This window comes from Pituophis catenifer, unplaced genomic scaffold (assembly GCF_029215685.1).
Source record: "Pituophis catenifer annectens isolate HBS135680 unplaced genomic scaffold, rPitCat1.0.hap2 SCAF_3, whole genome shotgun sequence".
Taxonomy (NCBI): Eukaryota; Metazoa; Chordata; class Lepidosauria; order Squamata; family Colubridae; genus Pituophis; species Pituophis catenifer.
Window position 1 is genome coordinate 201,773,786 of NW_027256883.1, and position 25,416 is coordinate 201,799,201.

Sequence of the window (25,416 nt, forward strand, 5' to 3'; positions counted from 1 at the left end):
GATGGACAAAAGTGATGAACATGACAGCTTTGATGTAGGCTTCTCATGGGATCATGGAACATTTCTTGTTTATTTTCAGTTGGGGCATGTTTTGCAATCTGCTGGACCAGTTCTTCTCCTGTGGTTTGGCACCAAGCCTTTCAGACAAGGCTGCTGAACAGGGATGGGTTCTACTTACCTTTACTACCGGTTTGCAACAGGGCCATGCGTGCTTCTGCACATGCGCAGAAGCTTCCTGATGATGTCAGGGTAGGTGGGCAGAGCCTCCTGCCAGTTTTACTACCAGTTTTATAGAACCAGTCCGAACCAGGGGCAACCCACCACTGCTGCTGAAGCTTGGAAAAACCGTCCATTTCCAAGTAAATGTTGTTTTTGTTCCCACCTGTCCTGAATACTTAATGGCCCACTCTATAAAGTTCCAAGCAAGAGGCCCTAGGGAAATGAAAGGGCCTAATTTTTTTCCATTTCAATTTCACAAAAGGCGCTTCTCTTCCATTGCCCTCTGAACACACTTTAGCACTGATTCTCCTGGAAATTATATAGGGCACATGTCTTAAATATTGACTTGCTTGATAATGCCTTTCCAAGGAACTATTGTATTCTAGAAAGGCTCTCAGCAAGAAGCCAAATCTTTTTACTGGCTTTAATTTTAAGAAAAGAAAGAGGAAAGGGGATATAACTCAGAAGACTGGATACTGGAAATGAAGTCTTCCCTTTTGAATACATTGTAGCTTTATGTTTATGCATTTTTTTTAAAAACATTCTAAATAATAAGTGGTGAATCTCTCTATTGTAAGGAGGTTAAGGATGGGTTAACTGTGGCTCCAAAAGAAAGAAAGGACTGGGAGATGGGGGAAAAGGGATTTATTTGTGCAGAGACAAAAATCCTTCCATTCAATCCAAAAAAGACAACTATTAGCAGAATAACCAAATAACAGAGTTGGAAGGACCTTGGAGGTCTTCTAGTCCAATTCCCTGCTCAAGCAGGAGACCCTATACAATTTCAGACAAATGGTTGTCCAATCTCTTGTTAAAAACACCGATAGACATTTGTGAAGGCAAGCCGTTTCACTGATTAATTGTTCTAACTGTCAGGAAATTTCTCCTTAGTTCTAGGTTGCTTCTCCCCTTGATTAGTTTCCATCCATTGCTTCTTGTCTTGTCTTCAGGTCCTTTGGAGAATACATTGACCCCTGCTCTTCTTTGTGACAGCCCCTTAGATATTGGAACACTGCTATCATGCCTTCCCTAGTCCTTCTTTTCATTAAACTAGACATACCCAATTCCAGCAACTGTTCTTTATATGTTTTAGCCTCCAGTCCCCTAATCATCTTGGTTGCTTTTCTCTGCACTCTTTCTAGAGTCTCAATTTCTTTTTTATATCATGGTGACCAAAACTGGATGCAATATTCTAAGTGTTATGGAACACTTGGAATATTGCATTCAGTTTTGATTGCCGCAATATAAAAAAGATGTTGAGACTCTTAAGTGGTCACTTAGAAGGGAGGCAGTATTGTGGCACTTTCCGGGCAGCCAATTGGTAATTGTGTAGGCCTCCTTCTAATGCTCATGAATTCATAAAGCAATTGTTTCTCTGTGTTAGAATGAGGGAAGGAGTTCATGGACCTCTCCTTTGGTATCCCCTGAGTTCAGTACCCCAAATGACTGTCAATGCAAGGATTGCTTATAAAGTTACTTTTTCATCACCATCATAACCACAAACAGTTACTAAATAAGGCAGTTGCTAAGTGAGAACCACCTGTATATGAAAAGAATGCTCTGGAGAGAGAGAGAAGAGAGGAATATATAGTGGCCAGTTCTGCTAGCTGAACTATGAATTCCCAGCAGTCACCAAAGGTGTACACATAGCTAATGCATGTGAAGACTCTTGGAACAATATACAAGTATTCCTCAATTTATGGCAACAACTGAGCCCAAAATTTCTGCTACTGAGCGAGAAATTTGTGAAGTGAGTTTTGCTCAATTTTATGACCTTTATGGCCACAATTATTAAGTGAATCCCTGCAGTGGTTAAATCAGTAAGACGGTGGTTAAGTGAATCTAGCTTCCTCATTGACTTTGCTTGTCAGAAGGTCACAAAAGGGATCACATGACCCTGGGACACTGCAACCGTCGTAAACATGACTCAGTTACTAAGTACTCAAATTTTGATCAAATGACCATGGGTATGCTGCAATGGTCATATCACTTTTTTCCAGTGTTGTAACTTTGAATGGTCACCAAACGAACTGTTGTAAATCAAGGATTATCTATAAAATTCTTTCCAAATTTATCACTATCTGGATTAAATTGCCATTTATGAGACTCAACCATTGTCTTTTTATCATTTGAGTCTATTCTCCTCCTTCCCATTCTCTTCTCCTATTCCTCACAGTCTCTCACAAGCTCCCTTATTTTTTGTCCTTCATGGGCAACCCGTGCTTCTTGGAACCCATGTCTAGGCAGTGCATTGCTGGAATGGAGGAACTATCTTTGTTTTTTTAGTACACACCCTCCCCTCCATTTGCAAGTAACACATTAGTAAAATATATTAAAAGTATATACTAACATAACAATTTGAATGCCCCATGAATAAAGAGTAAATTCACTTCCTTCTTTTCTCTATAACGTGTAATATTTATCAAGAATTTACTGAGGAAAACAGGATGTCTGTACAGGCTACACTAGCATCCCAAAATAACTAAATTATGTCATTTAATCTTGTACAGACATCCATGGCAGGAACTAAACTTCCCTTCCTTTCCTTTAGAATTAGGAATGATTCATTTATTTATCTGTATCATTATATCACACCTTTCTTCTGTGAAGATCTCCAGATATTTTCCAGGCAATCGCCGATAGGAACATAGATCTGCTTCCTTGTCTTGGCACAAGGATCGCTGGCTGTTTTCAGAGCACCTGTGCCTCTACCTGTATCTCAGCATCTTAGTGCATCAGAGACCACCCAAGAACATCTTAAGGCATTGTGGCTCCATTTGGTTCTACTGGTTTTGGATCTCTTCTTGAAACTAGTTCCTGACCCCTTCTTCCACTGAATAGTCCCCTTCTGGCTGTAAGGATGACTGAAACTCTGGCTTTTGCAGCTGCTGTCACCTGGTGGTCAAAATGCTGAACACCATCACACAACACAACACAACACAATCAGAGCACCAAGGACCACTCATTTCATCCACCATCTACAAATATTCTCCTTTATTGGCTGAACAGTCTGTCAAAATACCCAAAATTGGACAAAAATTTCTTCTGATAAAGACACAGGAATCTATTATCCAATCACAACAGGGTCATTTAAATAAGGACTTTCTGATAAGCAGTTTTGGGTAATGAAAGAAAAGGTTTGGGAAACCCTAATCTCCAGAGTCCAAAGCCTTGAAATTTACTTGCCCATACCCTGGATGACATCTGTGATGCATTTGAAAGGACTTACATTGTGGCTTTTTGGGGTTGGGAATTCCTTCCCATTGGCTGATGATTAATGGATTGGTTTTAGAAATGTATAAAGCCACCCAACAGTTCAGATAGTCCTCAACTTACTATCACAATTGAGACCAGAATTTATGTTGCTAAACAAGGCAGTTTTTAAGTGAGTTATGCCCAATTTTATGATCTTTTTTGCCATAGCTGTTAAGGGAATCACAACTGCAGTTAGTAAGTGACTCATGCAGTCATTAAGAAAGTTTGGCTGCCCCCAATGTCTTTGTTTGTCAGAAGCCAACTGGGAAGGTGTCAGATGGCAATCACATGAACCTGGGATGCTGCAATTGTGATAAATACATGCTGGCTTCCAAGCACCCAAATTTTGAACATGTGACCATGGGGATGCTGCAACAGTTGTAAGTGCGAGGACTGATTATAAGTCACTTTTTTCAATGCCATTGTAACCGAGGACATATGTCCGTCTCACCAGAGCCGATAGGGTGAGCACACTCCCACCCTCCTACTCCTATTCCTGGCTCAGGAATTCTGGGAGTTGAAAGTCCACAGGTCGTAAAGGGGCCATAGTTGCCTACCTCTGCCTTAAACATTGCCATCTTGTGGGTCCTTGGAAGTGTGCCTTTTTCACTGTAGCTCCTATCCCAGTGATGGCGAACCTTTTCGGCACCGAGTGCCAAAAAGGGAGTGTGTGTGCGCGTGGGTGGCACCAAGTGCCGAAAAGGGCCAGCTGATCACTGTGCATGCATGCATACCAGAAACCCAGAAGAGGAACACCAGGCGACATGGCTCCGCGTGCCACTTTGGGCACACATGCCATAGGTTTTACATCACGGTCCTATCCCATGAAACATTATCTCTGAGATCCAACAAGCCCCCATCCTTCTATCCTTCCAGAGGGTACTTAAAACTTGTTTCTTTCCCAGATATTGAGATAGGTTGAGGCTAGGGTGGGACAAGAATGTGGGTGCATCAGAAAAGTGTGGTTGTGGAGCCAGGTTTTTCTGTTTTGCTTTATTGCTGTTGGTTTTATACTGTTTTATATTGTTTTATTGGTTGTAAGCTGCCCAGAGTTGTCTTAAGGTGGGCAGTTATATCAATGTTTTAAATAAATAAATTTCCCAGTGAATCTGTAGTTGAGATTGGGTATCATCAGCTATGATTCTCTTCCTCTCCTAATGTTGTGTTGTTATAACTCCTATATTAATCCCTGCAGCAAACTTCAGGTCTTCAGCAGCATTTATCTACTGCATAAATACAGATGACTACCAGATGGCAGCCAAAAGATACAAGACTCCTAAGGTTTTGCTGCCACATATTGGTTGCTAAATCAAACGGTCATTTGGTCAACTCATAATTCCAAGAAACAACAACAAAAGTTCAGTCAGACCTCAGTAAATCCGAAACTCCTGCCTATCTATGTGATATTTGCCGTTCATCTTTTTACTCCCACTATCCAAGGTGGCATGCATGCAATAAAACTAATTATCTTGCACTGATTATTCTCATTAATACAAAGGGACATGTAATTTTGTACATCGTTCCCGCCTGCCCATTTCTAACACATAGAGACTTACTCTGCAGCTCAACACTCAGCTGGAACCAGGGGGCTCCCAAAATCAATTAGTCACACATTTCTTAAATTACACCACTTCATGGATTCTGTGCACTCTTCCTACAGGCAACTTTTGAAGAGGGCAAGGAATCCGAGCAAGGCAGCATAGAAAGTTATACATTGCTGGGTTCCTAAAATAAATCTCTGTTTATTGAAGGAACATTCTGCACTTTGAGCTCAGGATACACACCCAGGATTTGGGGGACTGTAAAATTGCTTTCTTTTAGAAGGGGAGGGGACAAAGGCTCTTGAAACTATCACAGCTCATAAACTGTAGGGTACTCATAAATAAAGGCTACATTTAGAATAGGATGGTTTAAATCAATTGCACGTTTTGTACTTAGGCAGAATGCCACATTATTCCATATACTTCAGCTCTCAATTTTATTTGGGGAAAATAGGCTGTGTTTTTCTGAAAATGGGACTCAATGCCCCACACTGTTTTTTCTCAGCCTTGTTTAATGTTTATGGAGAAAATTGTGTACTATTTTAGTGCATATTATTCCTTACAGTTAACTTTCTCTCAACCAAATCTGTTTCACATACTATAAAGAAAAATAGGAGGACACCCTGTGTACTCTTCTGTAGGCTTCCTGCAAAAGTCAGAATATAAATAAATCAGCAAATAAGTGTTTTTACATGTGCCTTTTCTTCAGGAGCTCAAGGCAATTTAAGCATAGATTGCTTTCTTTTTATCCTTACAACATCAATGCTGATGGTATGTTAGCCTTCAGAGAGAGATGGATTATCCCAAAATCTCTCATGAAATTTCCATGGCTGGAGTAGGCTTGAATCTGGGTCTCCATGATTGCAGTGTTTTCAACTCTGGCTTCCTTTTTTGTTTCGCCACATCTGATTTCCTTTTTAAACTAAAGTGGGACCATCTCCTTGAAGCTGATGACACTGGGTTGAGAGAAATTGTAATCCAATTTCTGCTTTAGCTTGGAAATAGCTAAAGCAGAACCTACGCAATTCCAAATAGATGATACAATTACTCACAATCACAAGGATTCTTGTGGCACGTTTATTAACACATTTATGATGATATAAATTTAGTGCATTAAAGCCCATTGTGCCAGATACAAATTCACAAACGTTTATGTCACAATGATTTATTTATTGGGTACCATTAGTATTTATTATCATTTATTCATTCATTCTTGTTAATGCTTTGGGGCTGTTTTCAGCAGAACTCATCCCGGCTGTGCCCAAACCACAAAACATAACCCTAGTAGCATCAGAAAGTCATTCATTCAGAAATAGCACCATAATAAAAACCTAACAGAAACAACAGAAAGCCACACACAAAAAATATAGTTTACTGAAGTGGGGTTTTGGTTAGAACTTTGAAAGAAATCTGTTGAATTTGGAACTAAGAGCCTTTAAGGCAGGAATGAGTATAGGATGTCCACAGGATGCAGTCCAAAAAAATGAAGATGGCTGCCACAATGAACTTTCATATGCACATAAACAATAGATAGCGCTTCAGTTGTGCCATTGTGGCTGCCATCTTCATTTTTGGCGCCAAATCTTCTGGACACTGTGAGTAAGCAACATGGTGTCTATAGGTAGTTTTCAACTTATGACCTGCTTGAAGTTATAATAGACTTAAAATGGGGGACTTACGATCCAGATCCAAAATTCTGACAGTCCCGCTCGCCCATGGTCATGTGACCATGCTTTGAGCCCTTGGCAACATGGCCACATTTACAGCTGTTTGCAGTGTCCTGTGGTCACATGACTGTGTTTTACAATGGTTTTGCTGAAAACTAATACTTCTGGTTCTCAGCAAAATCACACCGTAGCGAACAGTGCAGATTCACTTAATAACCACCACAAAAAATAGGTTGTAAAATCAGGTTGGTCGCATAACTGACCTGTTTTACAACTTACGACCTATGATTATAATAGTAGAAGGGAATATAGCTCAGCGTTGTATTATAGGGTCCTTGATGCTCTCTGAGCTTGGTTATTTTCTTGCAGAAGTTTCATTATCAAACTAGGCAACATCATGTTGGACCCCATAGTTGTGGGCAAAATTCACTTAATAACTTTCTTGCTTAACAGTAGAAGTTGTGCTGGGCTCAATTGTGGTCATAAGTTAAGAATTAGCTGTCATGTCTCATTTCTCAGGGAATGTGAAATAATCTTTCTAAAAATCCCACCATCCCCACACCAACTGTAAAATTACCTTGGAGAAACAATCTTGATTTTCCTTCTGCAAATCTTATTCTTCTGGCTGCTTTATTTCTTTTTATTAAATTGATATCTCTACTGACTTGCCCAGAATTGATATTAGGTTAACCAGACTATACTTTTCTGGATCTTCTCTGGATCTCTTTTGTAGCACTGTATGCTACAATCCTTTGAAATCTTTCCTGAAATCTTTCCATGTAAAGAAACTTTTCCCCTTCTGAAAATCCTAGTTTGTAAAATATCTTTTAACTTGTTGGTTTTTGCAACCCGGCATTTGCTAATAATATTTTTTTAAGAATAATCTTGTAGTGGAAATAAATTACTATATTTTTCCTATTAATTTTGCAAAGAAAGAAAATAATCTTACGTGATATGGTCAATTATATTAAGTAATGGGCCAATCCATTTTATATATAAATAAAAATAAATAGATTATTGTGAGAGGTCATCAAAGGTTCAACTCAACTTTACTAGATTTTCACCAGTTTAGTTTCAAAATATTGGTTATGAAAGCCAGATAAACTTTTAAAGTTGGGCTATAATCCTGATAGTTCTGTAATAAAAATGTAATAAAAATCAAAGTGGCCTTGTTAGAATGAAAACAGAGTTTGGGTTGATGTGGGGTGAAGGGTATCAGTTGAAGTTGTAGTTTGGTTTTGCATAAGATGAATTCCCCGATGATCAAATGAGGTCATGACTAGCAATTGTAAGACATTTTGATTTACTCATGTTTTTTCCCCAATTTTTAATTTAAAATCAAGGAATTGACTTGGTTCCCATGAATGACCATCACAGACAAAGTATCCTAACTACATGGTTGGCTTCGATGAAATATCTTGCTCAGAGGCAACCTAATCTGATTGTGGTTTTCGTAGTATCTTTCCAGTAGTATATGATCCACCCATATTTTTTTTTTGAGTTTTCATGGGGATTTCTGAGCTTTCCCTCTACATGAAAAGCTGAACATTGAAATTATATTGTTTAAAAATGGTGGCTTTTTCTGTCTTCCAAAGAATTCTGGGAATTGTAGATTGATGAGGTACTGAGCATTTTCAGTTAATTAGGATAGTTTATTTAGTGTTAGTTTGTGAGTTAGTTTTAATGTTTATTTAATGTTTATTTTGAATTAGCTTATTTATTTTATTTATTATCAATTACAGGTATATTGTTTATTTAATGTTAGTTTTCATATGCTTTGTAAAACTGTAATTTAAAAAATTAGGATAGTTTATGGGAGGATGAGGAGGACTGTTTAAATAAAGCTGCAGCTAGAATACAATGTTTTCACTCTGGGGTGTTTCCCCTCATCAAAGATGTAAAATGTCTTGGAGTCTGTCATGGATAATGCATTTACACAAACCTTTGGAGACATTTGCCAAGTGCAAATGAACAATCTGGCTGAGGTTTTACATTTATAAAACAATTAAAATAAGAACCTTTTAAAGTTGCTCGGGTAGAAACCACTCTAGATGATATGCAATCTATTGCTATTCAAGAATTATGATCTAAAATTGTTTACAGCTTTGACAAATCAATAACTCGTGCCTCTTAAATTGTGCAGAATAGGTTGTATTGGCTTCTCTGGATAGGATTATTCAGCTCCATACTAGGAATGAGGAAAATAATACATAGAAAAAAAAGCATTGTATTAACATGAGATTCTTCACACATCTGAAGTTTCCAAAGGTGAACTGAGAAATCTGTTTTCCTCTTACAAATTCCTTGATTTCCCCCAGTGCAGATAATGACTTGGTATGTTTAATTCAAACAAAGCATCAAACGGATTTACTGTGGACATCCGTACCTAGAAGATAGGATAATTCTAGTAAGAAATGTCTTAATCATAATTTGTACTTTTAGTTTGTGGTAGTTTTTCTTTCTTTGGTTCTGGCTCTAAAGTCATCCCATGGTTAATTTCTCTGTCTGGAAGAAAAAAATGTAGATATTTCAGTCAGCTTAAGAAAGAATTTGCCTTCTCCTTTGTACTTTCATATATTGTTGAAAAGTAGGGAACATCTGCCTTCTTGTGGACACCAGAAATTATAAGGACCTACAAGAGATGGAATAAAAACCTTGCGCACGGTGGTTTCAAGCTTGTGCACCAAGCTTGTGATTCATGCTTTTGATTGTGCACCAATCACAAGTATCACAAGCTTTGCTCATTCTCTTTTGGAAAGTTCTCCCCCCTCCTTTTTTTTTTTTTTTTTTTTTTTGAGATAGGTGGCACTTGGATGAATCTTCTAGTAGTAGCCCCAGGGGTGGGTTCTACTTACCTATACTACTGGTTCGCAACGGGGCCGCACATGCGCAGAAGCGTTTTGATGATGCCGGGATGGGTGGGCAGAGCCTCCCTCCGGTTTTACTACCAGTTCTATAGAACCAGTCCGAACCAGGGGCAACCCACCACTGAGTAGCCCTTACTTCCCTGAATCTCTCAGGCATATATGCAGTTTCCTCCATATCACGATTTCTGTAAGTAACTTATAATTGTATTTTTTCAGCAAGTTTTCATCCCACGTGTGACCACAAGCATATATTGTGGGTTTTTCATTTTAGAACAGAACAGAACAGAACAGAACAGAACAGAACAGAACAGAACAGAACAGAACAGCTTTATTGTCACTTTGAATGTACACTAATCGGCATACATTAAAATGAAATTACATTGCATACAGCTCTCAAAGGGTCTCCACCTCTAATATAAACACGACAAGATAAATGAATAAATAAATAAATGAATATAAATGAATGTATCCACATATATTGATTTGAGTTTTCATTATCATAGTTTTTTTATTTTGCGTTGATGTTGTAGGGCTGGGGCACATTATAGGTACAGGTAATCTTTGGTTAAAAATGGTAATTGTGACAGGCAACTCCATTGCTAAACAATTTGGTTGTAAAATGCAATCTCATGAGACTAGGTCAACTTATGGTAGCAGACCCAGTTGCAGTCATGCTCATTAAGCACTGTCACATGATCGTCATGTGTGATTTCTTGCTGGCTTCCCCATTGATTTTGCTTGTCAAAAGCTGGCAGTAAAAGTCACAAGAGGCAAACATGTGTCCATGATCATTGCAATTTTGAGCTGGTTGCCAAGTGCCCAAAGGTGATGATTCAACAGCCACAACTACAAAAAGCTGTTGTAAGTCCCACTTGTTCAGCACTGTCATAACTTTGAACACTTACTGAACAAGTGGTTGTTAACCGAGGACTACCTATATTATAAAGATAAACAATCTCCCAGGAAGCAAGATCTGGTCAATTCCACCAAAATAACTGTGATAACAGATATAACAGATAACATGGCAGATGATTGGCAAAGTGTGTCTAGTGGCAGCTTGCTGCATCATCTGTTGCAGCATCCATAAGTAAGTACTCTGTCTCCCATTAGCACCAAAGCTGGCTTAATGTTTTAGGTGAACATTTGCAAGGACTGGGGTCACCAGAGGTAAACTGACTCCTGCCCATTTTGCAATCTCCAGTGCAAATGAATGGGAGGATTTGCATCACACACCAGGTTAAAGCTTATTTGTCATGGAAGCTCAGCCTTTGTGGTTAGTTTGTAACTCAGTGCAGTGAAGCCCAGCCAGGGGTGAAATGCTACCAATTTGCTCCGGTTCGGGCAAACTGGTAGTGATAAAAACTACCGGTTCGGGCGAACCAGTACTAAAAAAAATGCTTTAAAAAGGTAAGAAAACGATTCCGACAATCGTGTGGCACAGTTGTGATCGTTGGAACCTTTTTTTTTTACTTTTTTAAAGCATTTTTTATTACCTATTTGCCCAAACTGGTAGTAAAAAAATGCTTTAAAAAGGTTTTTAAAAAATTGGCCATGCCCACCCAGTCACATGACCCCCCCCAACCAAGCCACACCCACCAAGCCATGTTTCACTACTGAGCCCAGCAATTCACACTCAGAACTGGATGAACGTGAATAAACTATGGATTAGCATATCAGGTGAATAAACCTAATCAATTAAGAAAATCTTATCCAGACTCCCCATTTAATATCTGAATTTGAATTCACTTCAATGCTGGAGAAAAGTAAACCAGGTATTTCTAAATAGAAAATCATCCTCTAATCCTACCACATCACTATCAGTATTTTCAAGAATTCCCCCCTCCCAATCTTTATATTCTGGTTTTTTCACATATTTCAAACATAAGAGAAAACAGGGAAGTTGGAAAGTTTAATTTTACAAAAGCAGTTTTCTGTAAAATGTTTTTTTTTTTCATTTCCTTCAATTTGCCACCATTTTTCCTTGCAAGTATTTTAGATTGTAATGTGGAGTTAAACCATGGGGTTTTTTTGTTTTCATTTCTGTTTTTTGTTTAGAATCAGGGATGTTATGCAAAAAAAAAGAAAGCCAATAACTTGCAAGATAGAGTTACTGATTTTTTTTTCTCAAAACCCAGATTGGGATTCTTTGGAAGGAATGAAAACTGACTCAACAGCGGCCTCATGTGTTGGATTGGCAGAATAGTCCTACCTTAAACCTGTTTGTTTAAGAAATCTTTGGGGGCATTTCACACTGTAAAAATTATTACATAATGTTTGTGGTCAGTTATGAGAGTGCAAGAGAAACACTATCTTTGCACTATATTAAAACCCTGATTTTAATATAATTGTGTACAGGGAGCCAATCTGCATCTGTATTTACACGAATATAAGAAAAAGAAGATGTGTATAGGTAGTCCTCAATTTACAACAGTCTGCTTGGTGACCGTTCAAAGTTATAACAGCATTGAAAAAAGTGACTTATGACCATTTTCCACATTTATGACCATTGCAGCATCCCCATGGCCACATGATTTATATTTGGATGCTTGACAACTGACTCACATTTATGACGGTGGCAGTGTCCCGGGATCATGTAATTCCCCTTTTGCAACCTTCGGACAAGAAAAATGAATGGGGAGCCACATCTTCTTAACAACCATGTTACTAATTTAACAACTGCAGTGATTCACTTAAGAAATGTGGCAAGAAAAGTCGTAAAATGGGGCAAAACTCACTCAACAAATGTCTCACTTAGCAACAATAATTTTGGGCTCAGTTGTGGTTGTAAATTGAGGACTACCTATATCTACAGTATTTTCAAGAGAAGGATTTACAGTTCTCTTTAAATGTTTCTTCCTTCATAAGTACTCCATTAAATAACAAAGGAGAAAAATCTAATAAGTAAATATATATCGCTCTGAGAGCAGGGGTGAAATCTACTTACCTTCTCCACCAGTTTGGAAGTGTGCGTGCGCGGACAAGTGTGTGTGTGTGTGAACAGAGGGTAAAAAACTGTTTACGTCCTGGTTAAAACCAGGAAGTAATGATGGCCAGGCAGGTGGGCGGAGCCTCGCACTGCCGTCGCTACCGGCTCTACGAACCACCCGCCACCATCGCTACTGGTTCGGACAAACCAGTCTGAATCGGGAGCATTTCACCCCTGTCTGAGATCAATAGATTGTGAGATTTCTGCAATGATTTGCCACCTTACCATGTGTCACTGGGAGGAGGCATGGCATAACAGCAGCAAGAACAGGAGAGCCGTGAGTGAAGACCTGGACCCAAGTGCCACTCTTCCTGGTCTGCTGCCTAAAGAGGCTACTTTTCTGTTTTTTCTGTAAGATTCTACTCTTGGAAAGAAGGATTCCGCAGAACTGATATGAAGCTGCTGCTGATAAATCCATGGATGGTCCACGGATGAGCAGATGTTCCTTAATAATCTCATCGGAGGTGGATGTAGAGACTTTGCCTGGTGTACCTGTGGCTTGGCAGGAACGATTGATCCTGGCTACAACATATTCTGGACTGCACCAATCGGGACTTGAGGAGTGGAGTAGAAAGAGTAGAAAGCTCTGCAACCAGCTAGAATACAGGGTTTGCACATGGGGTGAAATCCAGCAGGTTCTGACAGGTTCTGGAGAACCGGTAGTGGAAATTTTGAGTAGTTCAGAGAACTGGCAAATACCACTTCTGGCTGGCCCCAGAGTGGGATGGGAATGGAGATTTTGCAATATCCTTCCCCCAGGAGTGGGGAGGGAATGGGGATTTTGCAGTATCCTTCCCCTGGAGTGGGGTGGGAATGGAGATTCTGCAGTATCCTTCCCCTGCCATGCCCACTAAGCCACGCCCACAGAACCGGTAGTAAAAAAATTGGATTTCACCACTGGTTTGCACCCGATTTTCAAAAGAATTAGGATTTAAGAGTAGGAATCTAAACATCTGGGGCCTGTGACTTTATTTTCACTGGACATCATAATCTGACCTGAGAAGCTCTGAATTTTTTTGCTGCTCACTGATCTTTGATCTGGGCTTCTACTTTATAATCCCTTTCATTAAAAAAAAATCCTGGGCAGAGAAACCCCACATTTCAGCGTGTGACCAGTGTGTGACCAGGACAAGACTTATTTCAACATGGTTAGAAAAATCTTTCTGTACACGTTAGTCAATTGATTGTGTATTTTGTGGGTTGTAGAGACCCTCCACTCTTAAAAGGATATTGAGAAGCCCCATTGATTTCGAAATGCTGATATATTGCACCGTAACAATGAGCTTGACATTCAGGTTACTCTGGAATCTTGCAAGGGAATTATACCATCTCTCAGCTTTATATTAGGCACCTAGATGGGTGTCAGGAGGCATAAGGAGCTTCCTAAGAACCCTGGTGGCACAGTGGTTAAAGTGCAGTATTGCAGTCAAACTCTGCCCACAGCCTGGAGTTTGATCCTGATGGAGCTCGAGGTTGACTCAGCCTTCCTCCTTCCGAGGTCGGTAAAATGAGGACCGAGATTGCTGGGGGAAATATGCAAATAATTCTTACATTGTAAACAGCCCAGAGAGTGCTGTAAAGAGCCATGGAGTGGTATATACAGTAGTGATCAAAATTGTGGAAACCTTTTGGGGAAAGTACGCCAGTACGCTCGCACAGAGTGGGCCTCCTCAGGGTGCCGTCCGCCAGACAATGTCGGCTGGCGACCCCCAGGGGGAGAGCCTTCTCTGTGACGGCGCCCACCCTCTGGAACAACCTTCCCCCAGAGTTACGTATAATAACAGACCTCCGGATTTTTCGTCGGGCCCTGAAAACCTATTTATTTCAACAAGCTGGGCTGGCCTGAATTAAATTTTAAATTGATTTTAAATTGGGTTATCTTAATTTCGGCCAAAATATTTAATTATTTTAATACTGTTCTTAAATTTTGTATGCTTTGTTTTTATCTTGGCTGTGCACCGCCCTGAGTCCTATTTGGAGAAGGGCGGTATAGAAATTTAATTAATAAATAAATAAATAATAAAGTGTAATTTTGAGGTTTGATGGCTAATAACACCACTTTTTTGGGGGTGTTTTAGTACCATAAAATTATATATCAGTGGAAAGATAATTTAATCAAGAATGTAATGCAACAAAGTTTGTTCAATAATCTGTATTCTATGAAAAGTTATAGCCAAATAACCAGAAAAAGGAAGCACAACTTGCTTAGATTGATATCACATAGCTTTCCTTCATCTGATTGTAGCCAATGAGCATGAGTGTTTAGAAAGCCAATCAGGTGTCATCTTGTTTTGGCAATGAACCAATCAGATCACAGTAGGATTCAGTTGTGTTATTAGGCATCAAACCTCAAAAATACACTTTTCTCAAAAGGTTTCCACAATTTTGGCCACTACTGCAGGCCTAAATGCTATTGCTACTGCTATAAGCCACATCTGCATTGATGTTGCATTTGTCACAAAGCCCCTTGAACATGCTATGTTTACCCTTGATTTTCTGGTTTATTTACTCTCAATGATCATAGCATTAGTTTGTGAGCATATAAATGTAATGCCTCTGCCAAGAGCCATAGAAATCCAGTGCTTTAAAGATGGGATAAATAAATCAATACTCTCCCCCCACAAGGAAATTCTTATTTCACCCACTTGCAACTTGAATAAGATGATGAGAAAAGCCCCTTAAATCTGTCTGTTTTGGGCCAATGCCTAGATTAGTGGTTCTTTGTCCAGATGAGAAGTCTGAGATCAGAATTTGTAGCTCTGACAGAGCCCATAGATCAGCCACAATCCCGGTAAAGTTTAATAATAAAGCCTATTTTCATGCAGAAATGCTGCCAGGAGTATTAACATGAGACCTTGTGCAAACAAGAGCTCTTTTCTATAGAGAAGAGATTCCTTGGGCTGGATTTTGGAGTTGCATAGTTTGGGTAGACCTTTAACTATGCAGCTCAGTTCACAAATCCTGTAATGCCATAATGTCCTTGGTCTCACTCAGCTTGAGGCACTGGATTCTGGATGAAGCTGTTAACAGTTTGCAGAAGCAAAATTTAGAATTGCATGTTATCCAAATCTAGCCAATTGTGGTTTATTCATGTAACTGTGGCTTGGCTTGATCAGCCAGACCTGTAACTATAGGGTAGGGAAGGGAGGTACTGCATTTATTTTATTTTATTTTATTTATTTATTTATTTCGTCAAGCATGTATTAGATAACAGATATAAGTATAGACATAATTATGAATACATGAGATGGATACAAATAAAAGGGAACATTAGGACAGGGATGGTAGGCACGCTGGTGCGCTTATGCACGCCGCTTACAGACCTCTTAGGAATGGGGTGAGGTTGACAGTAGACAATCTAAGATTAAAGTTATGGGGGGTTGAGGATGTAACAACAGAGTCAGATAGTGCATTCCAGGCATTGACTACTCTGTTGCTGAAGTCATATTTTCTGCAATCGAGTTTGGAGAGGTTTACCTTAAGTTTGTATCTATTGTTAGCTCGTGTATTGTTGTGGTTGAAGCTGAAGTAGTCATTGACAGGTAGGACATTGTGGCAGATAATTTTATGTACTACACTAGGTCAGACCGAAGGCGACGTAGTTCCAAGTTGTCTAAGCCCAAAATTTGGAGTCTGGTGGCAGAAGGTATTCTATTGCGGGTAGAGGAATGGAGGACTCTTCTCATGAAGTATCTCTGGACTCTCTCAATTGTATTAATGTCCGATATGCAGTGCGGGTTTCAGACAGATGAGCTGTATTTGTTTGTTTGTTTGTTTGTTTGTTTGTCAGATTTATATGCCGCCCTTTTCCCATAGGACTCGGGGCGGCTCACAACAATAAAACAACCTGACAATAGATAAAAATTAAATAATATTAAAAAGCAATTAAAATCCCCAAATCCCCAAATTAAAATCCACGGCAGATCAGGGAAGTTGCTGAAAGAGCCATGTCTTTAGATTGGCGCGGAAGGTGCGGAGGTCGGGGGCCGTCCGGAGCCCAGTGGCCAACTCGTTCCAGAGGGTTGGTGCGACCACAGAGAACACCTCATCCTGGGGACCACCAGCCGACACTGTCTAGCCGAGGGCAGCCCTATGTGAGTGCACTGGACAGTGGGAGGCCGGTAGGAGGTGATCCTGCAAATATTCCGGGCCCATGCCATGAAGAGCTTTATAGGTGAGTACCAGCACCTTGAAGCGGATCTGGAAGACCACCAGCAACCAGTGCAGTTCGCACAATAGTGGTGTTATATCGGAGTAGCGGGACACACCTGTAACTACTTGCGCGGCCTCATTCTGGACCTGTTGGAGCTTCCGGGTGCACCCCAAGGGCAGCCCCATGTAGAGGGCATTGCAGTAATCCAACTCAGAGATAATGAGAGCATGAGTGACTGTACGGAGGGCGTCCCTGTCTAGAAAAGGGCATAACTGGAGCACCAGGCGAACCTGTGGAATGGCCCCCTTGTCACGGCCGTTAGATGGTCCACTAAAGACAGCCATGAATCAAGGACGACGTCAAAATTACGAACCCTTTCCGAGGGAGCAAGACACTCCCCTCCCATCAACAGTGATGGGGGATCTAGATCATGGGACGCCGGTATCCACAGCCACTCTGTCTTGGAGGGGTTGAGCCTGAGCCTGTTCCTACCCATCCAGACCCATACCACCTCCAGGCACTTAGACATCACGGAAAGGGCATCCCTGGGTTGGTCCGGGGTGGAGATGTAAAGTTGGATATCATCAGTGTACTGATGATACTGCACCCCGAAACCACAAATGATCTCACCCAGCGGCTTCATATAGATGTTAAAGAGCAGGGGGGAGAGAACCGACTCCTGCAGTACCCCACAAGTGAGGGGCCTTGGGGAGGATCTCTGACCCCCTGCCCAAACAAACTGCATATGGCCCGAGAGGTAGTTTATTTGTTTATTTGTTTGTTCATTCGTTCGGTCATTCATTCATTCATTCTTGGGGCTTACATGCTGCTCCAACCAGTCCAACTCACAAACTTCCCAATGCAGTAACTGCATTAAACATAAGATAAATATAAATGTAAGAATAAGAATTAAATTATCAAGCAGGCTTGTTACTTCATGAGTTTGAGGAGTTTGGGGTGTAAAGATATTTGTTCTTTGACCGTGAATTGGAGTAGCACTTTGATAGAGAGTAAGGGAACCAGTGTAAGCAAAGTATATTTTCCAATGTATTTGAGATTCCGATACAGACAAAAAAAGAAACTTGGGACCCTTTAAAGACCAGCACATCTATTCAATTTGCTCTTCTAAAGTGCACACAATTTTGTGATGGTTTTACAGCAAGGGCTACCCATCTGGAGACACTGCGGTATACAATCCAGGAAAGAGCTGTGAATTTTACCTAGTTTAAAATTCAGTCCAATGGAAGAGAAGTTGCAGAAGCAAATTTAGATCCAGACTGAGTTAATAAAAGATGGCTCCTTTAAATTCATATGAGCTCAGGTAGAAGGACCACAAACCACGCCTCTTCTTCCCCAGCAGATCCAGGGCACGTCTGGCCAGTTATAAATGGATCACGCGTTGCTATTTTTAGCTTAAGAGAGGCTTGTAAATATAAAAGGGTATAAAGTGCAAACGTAGCAACGCAGGCAGCATTTGTTTGCTTTATTCCCTCTTTCTCCTCCCCCCCTTCTTCTTCTTCTTCTTCTTGGCAGGAGGCTGTTTCGGAGGGGAGAATGAAAGCTGGAGTTAAAAAAGAGCTTGTTGGGTGATTAGATGGGGACTTTGCACTCTGCACTACTTCCCCATCTCAAAGGCAGCGTGGATTATGCAGGGAGGAAAGGAGTGTGTGTCTGTGTGTGAGTGTGTTTCATGGACTCTTTTGAGAAAGTAGTCTTGCCAAATTCCTTGTGCTGGGGAAGGGAGAGCCCCGTGCGAGGAGTGTAGATGGAGTGGGAGAGAAATGGAAGGAAACGGCTATGACAGAAACGACAAGGAAGCATTTGTGAAGGAAGAACAAAGGGTGGAGGAGCCGAAAAGAAGCATCAGATTGCATGGAACTAGAGATCACAATAACATTAGGCACGCATGGTTAGGCCGTTGTGTCCTGTTGTGGGGCATGGATCTTTTTTTAAATACATAGTTATTTTATCATAAAAAAGTAAAACAGGAAACAGAAAAACGAAACAAAACAAAAACATGCATAAAACATTAGCAACAAAAAAAGGGGGGAAATCTCTTTATTTGCACACTCCTAATGGGAAGTATTTTTTTTTGTGGGTATGAATCCTGATCGTAAGTCAAATCCCTTTATTAAGTCAAACCTGACTTAGTGGGACATTTTGTGACCATTTGAAATAACTTGGCCATTCCCTTCTTCTGACTCTTACTTCCTGGTCTAGCCAATAGCCTGATAGTTTTCATTCAGGTTCAAAGACTAACCACGTTTGATCTTTCTTAGGAGCATCAGCGAAGAGTGCCACCTAATCAGTTGTGCCAAAGCTGCCGTTATTGTACAATTACTTTCCCTTAGGAGTGTGCAAATGAACATACTTTTGCTTTTGCATTTTTGCTCAAATCAGCTTTCCGTAGTTAATGAAGGTGTAATCCCAAAAAAACTGGAGGCTCTGGCTTGACTAAGGCTGTCTTAATTGGCTTAGCGCAAATGTCTTCAAACTTGGCGGCTTTAAGACTTGTGGACTTCAACTTTCAGGATTCTCCAGCCAGCATAGCTGGCTGGAGAATTCTGGAAGTTGAAGTCCACAAGTCTTAAAGCCGCCAAGTTTGAAGATGTCTGCCCTTAGCAGATTGACTGAAAAGCCCACACTTTTGATCTCAGATTAGAAAGTGGCTGTTCAAAGAGATCATTGTCTGAAGATCAATATTCTGGCACCCCCTTAGATGTTGCCTGAATTCTTACCAGGTTTTATGATATTAAATTTGATCCAGAGGTCTTTTTCATAATAAAAGGAGACTTACTTTTTCTTCTCCAATCCAGGAAACAAATAAGGTCATAGGATTTTTGAAACTAGTTCACAGTGGCTGTTGAAGGAGAAGCTTGAACTGAAATCCATAGAGTACAGCAGTGTTTGTCAACCTTGGAAAATTTAAGATGCATGAACTTCAACTCCCAGAATTCCCCGCTGGCTGAAGAATTGTCGGAATTGAAGTCCGGATATCTTGCTAAGCTTAAAAAACACTATGTTAGACTACAACTATCTACATTCTCAGCTAGAAGGGCTGAATGCTAAATTGTGATGAACACAACACTAACATGAGAGCTAAAACTATAAAATTCAAATTGTAAAAGCAGCATTCATCAAAGTAGTTTAAAGCATATCATGGAGCTGCACACTATTTTTGAATAGCATGTACGAATTCTGTGTGCAGCTGCTGAACTGAAGCGTGCTGGCTGGAGAATTGTGGGAGTTGAAGTCCATGCACCTTAATGTTCCCAAGGGTGACAAATACTGCTATAACTGGGAATTTCAAGCATTACAGACCCTCCCCAAAAGGGCCTGGAACAGGTTTACTACCCCAGATCGCCTATGATCCATGGAGGTCTTGTTCCTGGCCAACTTATAATTTATGATGTGACAAAAAAGGAAATATATAAATTACACCACAAGAAGATTATATTATTGTTAAATACAAACCAACTTTAGTCTTGATCCCCTTCTCACCCACTAATTTGGGGTGATGGAGCTTTTAGCATGCTGTTCAAATGTCGGATTTGCCTTTTAGCCTGAAAAATAGTTTTTGAAGGGGAAAGGAAAGGAAAGGAAAGGAAAGGAAAGGAAAGGAAAGGAAAGGAAAATTTAGCCTATGACTGACTGTGAATGTGTCTGTGCACACAGGCTTGTGTGTGTAAAGAAAAAGTAAGCTGGGGTGGGGCTGGAACAGGAGAAGCTGCCATGTGAAAAATGAGGTGTGTTTGGAGCCAAGAGAAACATGGAGGGGGGGGAGGAGGAGAAGGAGGAGGCAAGGGCTGCCTGGGGCAACTGTGGGGGGAAATTACTTGTTGCCAGGATGAGGTGAAGGTTCAGCAGCCTTGTCTAAAAATAGCAGCAGCTCTGTTAAAAATAGAAGTTGTTGAAAATGTCTGGTGGAACTTTGTAGGAACTTCTGTTTCCTTTCCCTTTCCTCCTTTCTTTCTTCTCTCTTTCTCCCTCCCTTGTCTACTGATTTTGCTGATTGTTCAAAATCTACTTTCAGAGATTCTTTGAAATCTCTATATGGTCATTGTTATAAATTCGGGAGGGAGGGGAGCTGGGTGCCTTTTATCAAGGCCAGCTTGGAATATTAATTTCCTCCTCCAATTTGTAAAGTGTTGTGGGAAATGGGAAACACCAACAATACAACCAAATCTTTGGCATCATTACCTTATGCAAGGGGTTTCTGGTCAATTTTGAAGGTGTACAAATAGAGCACCGGGGTGAGTAGGGGAGTTTTAAATTGATAATTTTAAAAAAGTTATGAATGTGGAGGAAACATGGTAGGAAAAGTGTGAAGGGGAAAAAAGGGGTTATCAAGAAATTTGAGTCAAAAATTCTGTCATTAATTTAGGAAGGGCCATTTGCAAAGGTTTGGGGACTGATCCTGAAGATATGACTGATCCTCCCTCTGCTCTCCAATTTTCCCTTTTGTCCAGTTTAAGAGACAATAATAAGGTTTATTTTGACTTAGATAAGTGAGGCAAAAGTGTGCAGAAATGAGGCAGACAGATAGAGTATCAACTCTGCACTGGTTCTTTTAAGGGTTTAAGAATAGAAAAGTTGTTAAAATTCAGGGGCTCCCCTCCAATCTCTTAGACATGTACTAAAGGAACATTTTGATCATATGCTCAACTTTCAAACATCCCTATTCTGGAACAATATGAACAAATTTGATACTGTGACAGCAGATTTGGAGAATTTTCATATTAGTTGTTTAGGATAAAATTTTAGGGAACATCAAGAGTTCCAAACCTCTCCTGTCTCTTCTCTCTCCTAATTTGCAACAATTAATAAAATCTCACATTAATCATTCGTGGGATGTTTCAGTTACTTTATATCTAAGCCTTCCATGTAATATTTTTTTTTCCTAGTCTGATGTAATACTCAACAAAATGGGAGTGCTGATAATTTCCAGACGCAAGACAACATATTCCAAGGAATCTTCTACTGTTTTTATAGTTCTGTGGTTTGGGTGGATTGGAATGAAATAAATTGATTAATTAAAAATGATTTATCATTTCCTCTTTCTTCTCTAAAATATTCCCAGTACAAAGCTATCACATTGATAGCTTAAAAGCTGTGTTGTATTTCTAAAGTCTGATCTTAAACCACTTTCCTTCCAAGTTTCTATGCCCAGTTGTGCAGTTTGAGATAGAAGGATGAAACAACAAGTGTCAATATTTAAAGAGCTTAAAGCTTTTGGTTAGTAGCATTATTTTTTATTTTTACTTTTTAAGATAAATTATACATTCCCACACTTTTTTCCATAGATCTTTTAAAAAAATTATATGTTATACAAGTAAAGCCTATAATCATTTAATTGCATAGAAAATAGAAAACATTCCTGTCTGCAGGAGGAGGAAAATATTCTAACAGAATGCAGAAATGTGTTTTGTTGAATCTGAGCTATACATTTTGAGGGGAAGAAAGAAGAAAATAGTATTGTATTATAGAAACATATATCTCTAGACTTTGGCGCTATAAGACAAAGAAATAATAGATTTGCTTTTCTTATTCCAGTCTATAAATCCAGGAAACACCTAAAATCTGATTATTTAACAATGAATTCAAATATAATGTACGTACTTGACTATTTGCTGGACTACTGAAAAACATTCTGTGCATTTAATCACTAGCAGATCTTAAAATGATAATATTATGTACTCAATAGTATCAGGTCTATCCTAGGAATACTTCTTGTATTTTCAAAATACAATTTGCTCTGAATTTTTTTCTCCTTTACTCCAGTTCCTGATAAAGTTAATGGAAAGTTAAGAAAAGTAATATTCTAAATATACTTCAGGCATGTACTACCCTGTTTAGCTTTAATTGGCAACACATTTTACTTGGTTCACTGTGTTTTCCAGTGAATTTTCAGAAGAAAAGTTCAAAGAATTCAATTCTGTCCTTTTCCATGTAGGGTTCTAGGTAAGATATCTGATTATATTACAGATATCCTGCTCCATGACTCATAGATTAGTGAATCTATGTCTGACCTACAATTAATGTTGAAAAAGAAACTCTCTAATGAGCAAATGTCCCAAATAACTAACATAAACTCTGTTCAATTTTTGCTTTTTCTCTTTTTCTAACTAGCAGCTATATATGAAAATTAATCAGTTTCTGACAGAGCCATCAAAATCAGAGAATCTATTAAGTTGTTTCAATATTTGTTTAGTATTTAATAATATTAATAACTGTTTTAGTAGCAGGAAGTTGGAATAAAAATACCCTGTATTGATAACTTGAATTTTTAGCTGGGTGTTTATAACAAACAGATTGCATGCATATTGCATATTTTGCCTATAGTTTCCATTTATGGATTTTTCAGACTTAACTCCTTTATGGACAGTTTTCACCAAGAAAGTAGCAATATTCACTAAGGTCTTATAGAATCTTAACTTTCCTGCCTTTATTAGGAAATTTGACCAATGAAAAATACTTCAGTTTGAATAGGAAAACATGCAATTCTTATAAAATGCTGCTTCCAAATAAAAACATAACAAATAATAATGAGGTTAGTACATAATATTTGGGCTGACAGGAATGTTCATTAAGATAGCATTTGTAACATACATGTTGTTGAATAAATTTTGATGAACTGCATGAGGCTTATTTCTGAGAAACACACACAGGATTCTTTTGCACATTATAAAGGACAAGATAAAGGTTGTTAGGAAAAATTATTCACTGCTTTGTAGTTTTGAGGCAAACAATTCAGATGTTTAAATTTAATAAGGAATGAAGAAGAGAAAAAAGTATTCTAATTATGAGTGATGACTTGGTTTATGAAATAAGAACATAGGCTAAAATATTTCATATTCTCTCTCTCCTTTTCATAAGTGTTGTATTACATTTCTCAATGTCTGTACATAACCGTTCATTTAGTGACACTTATAATTTGTTTTATAAACTTGGCTGCTGAGTTCTGCCAGTAATACGTAAATTTGATGAATAAAGGTCATTACTCAATATGTTCCTGAATTTTAAAATACATTATTTAGTAATCTAAATTAGATTTCCTGTAAAACAATTTACTAAGTTGTTATGTTATAGGACAGTGATGGCGAACCTATGGCACGCATGCCAGAGGTGGCACACAGTGTCCTCTCTGTGGGGATGCGAGCCGTCGCCCCAACTCAACTCCACCACGCATGCGCGTGCGCCTCTCGCCAGCCAGATGGTCTTTGGGTCTCTTCGGGGGGCAGGATGCATGCGGGCGGCCCGTGCATACACAGGGGGGTGGGGTATATGTGCTGGGCAGCACGCACATTGCATTTGGGGGTTCGGACGTGCGTGCTTTGGGCACTCGGTCGAGAAAAGGTTAGCCACTACTGTTATAGGAAGAAAGAGACATTTTCCTCACTACTGAGCCATTCATCTTCAAATTAGCAGAAGCTTCTCACATCTCTGAAAGGAAGTAGGTAGGGGCCTCTCAGCAACTGGATGGGAAGCCTGATAGAGGTTGCCTCTATACTTTCATGATGTGTTTATTTATTTAATTTCTATGGCTACCTGTCTCACCATAGCAATTCTGGGTGGCTAACGAAAAAATGGCATCGGCAATGATAAACAACAATAGGTTAGGCCCAAATCTACAATATCTGCATCTATCTCTACCTAAATGGCCAGTAGCAATAGCACTTAGACTTATATACCGCTTCACGGTGCTTTACAATGTTCTCTCTAAGCGGTTTACAGAGTCAGCATACAGGTAGTCCTCGACTTACAACAGTTCATTTAGTGACCGTTCAAAGTTAACAACGGCACTGAAAAAAGTGACTTATGACCATTTGTCACACTTACAGCCATTGCAGCAGCAGCATGGTCACGTGGTCAAAATTCAGACGCTTGGCAACTGACTCATATTTATGACGGTTGCAGTGTTCCAGGGTCATGTGATCATCTTTTCTGACTTTTTGACAAGCAAAGTCAATGGAGAAGCCAGATTCACTTAACAACCGTGTTGCTAACAACTGCGGTGACTCACTTAACAACTGTGGCAAGAGAAGTCATAAAATAGGGTAAAACTCACTTAACAGATGTCTCCCTTAGCAATAGAAATTTTGGGCACAGTTGTGGTTGTAAGTCAAGGACTACCTGTATTTCCCCCAACAATCTGGGTCCTCATTTTATCAACCTCAAAAGGATGAAAGGCTGAGTCAACTTCGAGTGGGTGAGAATCGAACTGCTGGCAGTCAGCAGAGTTAGCCTGCAATACTACACTATAACCACTGTGCTACCATGGGTCTCCAATGCTAACAATAAAAAACCACAACATCTCATAAACTCAAGCTAACCTCCTGGCCCCACTCCTGGGAGTACAGCCAAGTTTTTGCAGCTTTCTGAAAGGGTGGCAATATCAGGGCACTGTGTTCTAAAAGGTTGGTTCTGCAACCGAAAATGGCTACTTTCTTGGTCCTGCTAGTCAACAACCATTTGTTATTAGGGCCCAGGGCATGCCTCTCCTGTTGGACCTGGTGTGATGGGTACAAACAATTAGAGATAATCCTACAAATGGAGGCGCTTATGATGGTGTTTGTGATAGAGGCAAATTGTGCTCTTAAGTGTAATAAATGGCAAGAACTAGGAGCTCATATTAAGCCACAATGTAATTCATTTGTTGGAGCACACTTAGTAAATACACAAATAGCATTTTGTTAATTCTGGTTTAGAGTTTCACATCTTGTGTGAA

General features: G+C 39.6%; 1 long non-coding RNA gene across 1 annotated transcript in view; it reads right to left on the bottom strand.

Annotated features, from left to right (window-relative positions):
• Nucleotides 1–8,812: 8,812 nt before the first annotated feature.
• The window catches only part of LOC139314457 (uncharacterized), a 48,107-nt gene continuing 31,503 nt past the window's right edge, over nt 8,813–25,416 (bottom strand). The window contains exon 2 of the long non-coding RNA XR_011600185.1: nt 8,813–9,187. This is a non-coding gene — a long non-coding RNA (uncharacterized lncRNA). The remainder of the gene's footprint in view (nt 9,188–25,416) is intronic.